This window comes from Suncus etruscus, chromosome X (assembly GCF_024139225.1).
Source record: "Suncus etruscus isolate mSunEtr1 chromosome X, mSunEtr1.pri.cur, whole genome shotgun sequence".
Lineage (NCBI taxonomy): Eukaryota > Metazoa > Chordata > Mammalia > Eulipotyphla > Soricidae > Suncus > Suncus etruscus.
The window spans coordinates 53,061,446-53,069,730 of record NC_064868.1 but is presented as its reverse complement, the minus strand read 5'-3'; the positions used below and the strand labels follow the sequence as shown (position 1 = coordinate 53,069,730).

At 41.0% G+C, this 8,285-nt stretch overlaps 1 pseudogene; it reads left to right on the top strand.

Annotated features, from left to right (window-relative positions):
* Nucleotides 1-2,760: 2,760 nt before the first annotated feature.
* Nucleotides 2,761-4,288, top strand: LOC125998850 (Y-box-binding protein 2-like; annotated as a pseudogene).
* Nucleotides 4,289-8,285: the final 3,997 nt, after the last annotated feature.

The window sequence follows — 8,285 nt, the reverse complement described above, 5'->3', positions numbered from 1 at the left end:
TCAGCCACATGCAGAAAAGCAAACTCAGACCTCCATCTAACACCATGCACAAATGGATTAAAGACCTTGATATCAGACCAGAACTATAAGGTGTATAGAAAAACACATAAGTAAAATACTATACAACATTGAGATTAGAGGCATCTTCAAGGAGGAAATAGTACTGTCCAAAAAAGTGGAAACGGAGATAAACAGATACTACTATATTAAGGTGAGAAGCTTCTGCATGTCAAATGAAATAGTGACAAGGATACAAAGGCCATCCATAGGATGGCAGAAACTATTCACTCAATAACCATCAGATAAGGGGCTAATTCTACAAGGTATTGACAGAATTTAGCTTGGGTATCTCTTAAGTCTGTATCTATGATGCTTTAGGGGTAGGGCAGGCCATGGTGCTGAGAATTAAACATTAGCCACAAATGACCACAGAATCTTTGTTTATCTTTAAATATAAGTACTACATTAGAGCCCTTGTAAAGTTCCCTAAACTTTGGAAAAGCAATTTAAAAACGTGATGACCATTTAATTATGAGCATTTTTTTACTTTCTTTATGGTCTGGAATTTTTAAATGTCCACATTAACTTTCTTTGTTTATAGCCTCTACCTATCAGTCTGGGAATATCCTTTGGTGGTGGGAGCTATTTAAGAAGCCTTATAGGAGTTGGGGTCATTGTCTTTATATAAAAATTCTATATAAAGTCTCTATATAGAGTTTTAAAGATATTGGTGGCAGAGCACCTATCTAGCATGTGCAAGGACCTGATTTGATTCCCAGCACTGCATGAGCTTTCCAATTCAAGCGCACCCAATAGCCAAGCACCACTGGCCATTGAGCACTACTGGGAAAGGACCCAGGACCCTTACCCTCAGCACTAACTTGTGCCCCATATAAAAAATAGAAGTCTTGGATAAGAGATAGCATGGGGTTAAGGAACTGGCCTTGTATTTAGCTGACACAGATTTGATTCCTGAAAAGAACTACCAGGGGTTATCCCTGAGCAAAGAACTAGAAGTAAACCCTGAGCACAATCAGATGTGTCCTTCAAGTCAAAATACAGATATTTCTAAGAATACAGTCTCAGGTAGTCATTTTAACCTTTATTTAATCTATTTTAAGTTTTCCCTCTCAAACTCTTCAGATCTTAAGGTCTGAGTATCTAATGTAAAACACAGTAATTTTAACTGGTGACACTATTATTTCATTTGCTTAGACAGCAGGCATTAAACGTTTCCACAAAAAAGAAAGAAGCAAGATAACCATATTTAGGGATGGATGTATTTGGGGGAAGGAAGAAATCACAAAATGCATGTACATAAATCACCAATATTTATACTTTAAACATTTAGAAATTTTATTTACTATTTTTAAAATCAAATCTTATTCATTTGCTATTAATTTACAATACTATAAAATTTTGGAAGACTTATAGTATCATTTTAACTGGGGTCTAGGAGTTGGCTTAAAGGGGTGGAGTGTCTACTAGTAGTCCAGGTTCAATTTCCAGCATGCATGGCCCCCTGAGCACAACCATAATGATTTTAAAACACAGAGTAGCTCCAGAAAACCACTGGGTATGGCCCCAAAAGAAAAGAAATAAAATAGAAATTTGTGAATACTTCTTTATACCTTTATAAATGATGCTTCTATGACTCCCACCTCTGCCCATTTCTCCTACCCATTTCTTTAGGGAAGCACATTATTATTTTTGGCCCAAGAGATGTTTTCTGTGAAATTTTATATGTCAATTATACCCCAATACCCCAATAAAGCTTTAACAAGTTTTTAAAATGTGTCTTTTAGTGAATAAAATATATTGAGTGTTAGTAGCTTTTCCTTGAAGAGTCTCAAAAGATCTTTTCAAGCAACATGGAACATAAAGGTAGGAGTGGAATGTGTGTGGAGAGGGACTATTATAGGGACAGCAAGATGGATGGTGTGGGAAGACTGGACAGCATTAGTCATCTGAAACATAGGGGTCTGCCAGAGGCTGTTAAACACAGGGCTTTAGGGTGGAAGTGATAGCTCAGCTGGTGAGGCTTTTGTCTTGCATACAGCAGACCCAGTTTAGACCCCCAGCATTCCATATGCACCCCCAGCCTGCCAGGAGCAATTTCTGAGCACATAGCCAGGAGAGAGCCCTGAGTGCAACTGGGAGTGCCACCCTGTTAGTTTATATCCTGCTTTTACCCAAAACAAAGGCATTTCCCAGCTACATAGTTCCATTTCACTCATCTTTTTGATATGCAAAAGCTCACCTAAACTAGATTAATTTTTGTTTCTCACTTGGCCCTCCCCCACCCGTTTGGAATTTGAACTAGTAAATAAACAGAGCTTTCTATTTGGGCCTGGAGACCATGAGGCTAGAAACCAGTTGACTCCATGATTCTATCCCTCATGATTTGCTTGGTTTATTTATTTTATTTTTGGGGGAGTCACTCCCGGCAGCTTTCAGGGGTTACTCCTGGCTCTCAGCTCAGAAATCTCTCCTAGCAAGTTCAGGGCATATGGGATGCCAGGAATTGAACCAGAGTCTGTACAGGGTTGGCATGTGCAAGACAAACACCCTACCACTATGCTATCATGCCAGCCCCTGTCTTGGTTTACTAATTTGCGTGGCGACCTTGCTTCAGACCTACTCATCAGGGTGGGACATATGGTGTGTGGAGTTATTTACACCTGGCACGCAGAATTGAAATTTGAGGAAAAAGACCTCAACTATGGTGAGTGACATGACCTCTGTAGGATAATCATCACGATGGCCGCCTTGAGCTGGACTGATTGTGCCATAAACTTTACCAGAACAATTGTGTACATGGCCCCCATTCTGAACAGCTTCATTTTTCTCTGGTCCATATACCAGCATTTCTCTCTCTGGAATGTACACACAGACTGTCTAGAGTTTTCTCCCACACAAAAATGCCCCAAGAGGGAGTTTATTTACACCTGACACCCAGAACTGGGACTTGAGAACAAAGACCTCAATTATGGTGAGTGACATGACACTCTAGTGGAGAATCATCATGATGGCTTCTTTTTTTTTTTTTTTTCATTTTTGGGCCACACCTGGCGGTGCTCAGGGGCTACTCCTGGCTGTCTGCTCAGAAATAGCTCCTGGCAGGCACAGGGGACCATATGGGACACCGGGATTCGAGCCAACCACCTTTGGTCCTGGATCGGCTGCTTGGAAGGCAAACGCCACTGTGCTATCTCTCCGGGCCCATGATGGCTTCTTGAGCTGGATTGAATGTGTTCCTTCACTGGAACAGTGATGCACATGGTCCCCCACTCTGAATGGCTTCATATTGCTCTGGTCCATCTACCCACATTTTTTGCTCTGGAATGAACATGCCAGGCTCTCTAGAGATTCTCCCATGGAAGATGGAGGGGTGTCCCAGTGGTGCTGGTCTCATCTACAGGCCTTCCCAGGGCTCATAATTTATCATTCACTACTAGCACTAAACCAGAGAGACCTCCATCTCCCAAGAATGATGTGCCGGCTACTGCCTCTGAAGACACAGAGACTGAAAACAGTTCAACCAAAGACATCCTAGCACCCTAAGCCTGTAGTCAGGTGGACAAGCCAGTGCTGGCAGTCCAAATCCTGGGCACTGTCAAATGGTTCAATGTCCAGATAGGTTAGGGTTTATCAACAGAAATGACACCAAAGAAGATGTCTTTGTTCATTGGGCAGCTATTAATAGAACAATACCAGGAAGTTTTTCTGTAGGGTTGGAGATAGGGGAACTGGAGTTTGATGTTGTGAAAGGAGAGAGGAGTACAGAAGCTGCCAATGTATCTGATCCTAGTTTTGTGCCAGTGAAAGGCAGCCACTATGATCCTAATTGACACAGGTTCTGCCAATTCATCCTCTGGCCTCACTTAGCTGCCCCACAACCCATGGTGATAGAGGCTCCCTCAGGAAGGAGAGAGGCAGGTAGTGAATGGGGAGAGAGCTGAAGACTCTAGGCAGCATCCCAGACATTGCCCACCACATTTCTTCTACTGGAGGCACTTTGTACAACAAGGTAGTCCTCCCCAACCTGCAGTAGTTTATTGAAATCACTGATGGTGTAGAAGCCAAAGAGACAGTCCCATTGGAGGAGGACCAATACTACGGAGATGAGTGGCAGATTCCAGGCAGATTCCAGCCTAGGTACTGAAGGCCTTCCTGTCTCTGTCCAATACAGCAGCCTACCACAGAAGGTGTACATGAGGAAATGAAGCCCAGCCAAAGCCCAAGTGCTTTCAGAACCTCCTGCACCTGGAACACCTCTGAAAATTAGCTTTTCTATTGGTTACTCTCTTGATCCTATTTGCATCGGTCACTATATCACAGGATAAACTGTGTGTTCAACCTGTATAGATCTTAATAGTTACTCCTTTGTTCTATGCCCCACTTGAACCAGAAATTCTGTATCCAACTCTAGTGATTTAATACTAGTTTGCAAAGTTCCAGGGAAATGCATAATGTTAGATTTTTTAATTTTTGGCTATCATAGTGAATGTTTCCCAATTGCTGTGATGCTTGGTTGTATATATCATTTATCAACTTATCCTCAAATTAAGTATGTGTGCAAAAGTGTTCTAATGTATGGGAAAGGGGCCTGAGAGATATGATAGTGGTAGGGTGCTTGCCTTGCACGCAGCTGATTCAGGACTATTGGTGGATTGAATCCTGGCATCCCCTTTAGTCCCCATGCCTGTCAGGAGTGGTTTGTGAGTGCAAAGCCAGGAGTAACCCCTGAGCACCTCTGGGTGTGACCCCCCCAAAAGAAACATATGGGAAAGGAACTTGGATAATGTAGACTCTTATTACAGTACTCACTATAAGAATGTTTTAGCAAACTTTTTCCAAATTATATATATCTGAAGGAATGTTCTTATGATTTTGTTTAGGTAAGTTATGGAAAAGGAACTTGGATGCTCTAGACTTGTATTACAATGCTCAGTGTAATAATGCTTAGCAATTTGTTTTTAAATTAAGTATATCTTTAAAAAGGTTCTAATGTTTATATTCAGAGAAGTCTATGAGAAAATTTTGTGGTATGTATGACAAGGATATGGAAAAAGCTGATTGTTTTGAGAATGACTTGTGCAGTCTAATCTATGATGCTTCAATAGTCAATTCTACTCTCACAGCATTGATTCCTAGGAATTAGATAATTTCCTCACTACCTCACTTGCTGCTAAGGTTTTTTTCTTTTTAAGTACCTAACTTTTACTGTGCCTAAACAAATTAACTGATACTTTTTAAAATCTCTTTTCTGGGTGTTCCCATCACTATTGGAGAACAATAGAACAAGATTATGTAGGCATTCTCAATTTTTGAATGAAAAAGAATGAAAAAGGGGGAGTTGTTATATTACATCCAATTTTTACCCCAAACAAGTTGTTTTCCTGCTTCCGCTTTTCTTTTTCACTTATGTCTTTGGCATGTAAAAGTCCCCCTGACTAGGTTATCTTTTTTCACTCATTGACCGTCTCCTGCCTGGTTGGATTTTGAACTGGTTAGTAAAAGGTTTTCAGTTTGGCAGGCCTGGACATCATGAGGTGAGAAGCCACTGGAATTCATGATTTTCTCCCTCATGACTGTCTTGTTTATTAATTCACTTGATGATCCTGTATCAGACCCTCTCATCCAGGGTTGGAAATGCAGTGTATATATTTATTTACATTCCCCTCCAAAATAAACAGGTCTTCATAAAAGTGAGGAAGAAGATAACTGGAATACTGAACTATATATGGTATCTCAACAAACAGTGTGTTATCTCTGCGCCACTCTGCAACCACCATCTCTCCACCCAAAAAAGGAAATGAAGATGGGAGGATAACTTTGTACAAGATGAAAGATTCTTCATCCTGTGTATCAAACAAAATAATATTGACTGTAGCTAATAACATTATGCACACACCTTGTTTAAACACCCAGTGTACAAACCCTGCTTTCCCTGATGCCCTTACTCTGTATTCCTTAAAACACAGAAGTACATATCCTTTTAAATCCTTCTTTCACATTTTACCTGGTTGGCTGTCAATGTCCACCGCCTACTCTCTCCTAATAGAAATACCCATTTCTCACCTACAATAAAGTGATTTACTCTTCTGATGTGGCTGGTGGATGCATCTTTATGAGTACTATATTCACCCAATATCTGACCTCACTAGTGACTTCTACATGTTGGTATCTGACTTCACCAGTGTCATTTACAAATGGTGCCTGAAAAGACCTGAGAAGACCCTAAGTAAAGTGAGTAAAATGATCCCCTCATGGGTCAGGGCCAGAATTCCCTGGGTGGTCAAAGCTATGCTATCTTTTCAATTTTTGATGGATGCTGCTACACATTTCAGTTTATGTCTTACTGAGGTAATTATATACATCATGAGGTTTCTTTTGATATTATTATTATGCTGCACCTACATGAATCTCTCTTTGGGATATAAAACACTTGCTTGGTAACAAGAATAGCAATGTCCCTGAAATATCTTCTATATTAGAGAGTAAAAGCTCCTTCCCAGTGTTGATGCATTCTGGAGATAGAAGCCTTTCTAGGACTGATAATTAGACACTGACTGTGCTGGCCAGCAGCTTCAGTTTATTGGTGGTCGAGGAAAGGGTCTGCACCTGAAAAGGAAATGAGTGGGAAAAAGGGGACCCCCAAGGATTCTGATTATGGCATCGATTTATTTTTGAAATGCTATGACTTATATAGTTTTTACACAAAGGGAGGAGGGGACAATGCAAACATTTGTCAAGCATACATTTGTCATCATTCAGTTCAAAAGGTTTGGCATGTGCCTGTTAATTTAAAACAAGTTTCCTGTGGAATATCCTATTATCACACCAAATGCTCTATCTATAGGTCTGAGTTTCCTGAGCCAGAAGAGTGTGACCTTATGGTTCTTTTGATCTGCATCAACTCATGGCCAGTTGGCATGTACACAATGTATAGCTCAATTAAAGGACAGGCCTGTTAGATAATGGCAGTTTGCTATAAGATGGCTGTGCTTATGCCAAGACTGTGAGGGAGAATCTGGCTCCCTACAACTGACCACTAGTGTTAAACCATATAGATCACTATTTGACCCAGACTTGGCTGAGGGAGAGACCCATAATAAAACAGCTACTCCCCTTTCAGACATAGATGCTGAAAGTGGCTTAGAAGAAACATGTAGGCCTCATGAACGCAGCTGCTCCTTCCTCACTTATCAGAGAAATATTCATCCTCCATATTATGAGGGCTTAAACATGCCCTCACTCAGATTGTTCAAAAAGGCCTGTACCATTCATTTAGACCAACATCTCAATATTGTGCTGAGTTCCTTCCTGGCTGGAGTGAGAGTATACTTTGGACTCCTCAGGAGTTTTATACAATAGCTAGGAGTTGCATGAACCCTTTACAATTTTGGCAGTGGAATGTGACTTAATGATGAGGCTAAGACTCAAGTCCACTCCCTAGGTCATTCCAGTAGTATAAGTTTAGGGTTCAGATGACTTATGATATGTTAATCTGGAGAGGACAGTATGCTGATGTAATAAAAGCTAGCAGGCCTATCTTGTGATATTTTGGCACAGGTCTCTGAGATAGAATTGTGGGCTTGGGAAAAATTGATGCTGATGTCACATTTAAGAGTAGCTATGCAAATATTTTCCAGGGAGTTTCTGAGCCATATGCAGAATTTCTGGGGAAATTGACAGATGCAATCCCACAGACATGTTAAATGTTAAAAAATACCACCTGAAAAGGCAATTAGCATTTGAGAATGGTAATGAAGATTTTCAGGTGATCTTGTACCCTACCAGAGAGATGATGTTATGTGGTACCTAAAAGCATGTCAAAATGTTTGTTCAATCAAAAATCAGGCAAGCATTCATGCTGCTGTAGTTTTTTTTAAGCTCAAAGGTGAATGCAGAATAATTTGGCTGAGTCAGGCTATTTCCACAGGGAATGCAGAGCATCTTCTAATACCACCCCCTGGAGGGCAGCACCTGGATCTTTTCTGAGGTGAGGCAAGGTATAAGACTGGGCTAGAGACTGACACTCGACTGGCAATCCTGTCATGAGTAACTTGAAAAGAGGCCAGCCCCAGGCTTTACAGGTTCTGGGCAGATGTATTAACTGCAGAAAACTAGGGCAACTTCTAAGAAACTACAAGATTCTTCCTCCACCTCCCTTTTGGGGACTGCTACTCAATCTCCTGTCTTGGGAAACTGGATATGGGGCCAGTAACAGGCCTCACTGAATCAGGGGTCATTCCCACTGGTGACCGCTCCTCCTCAGA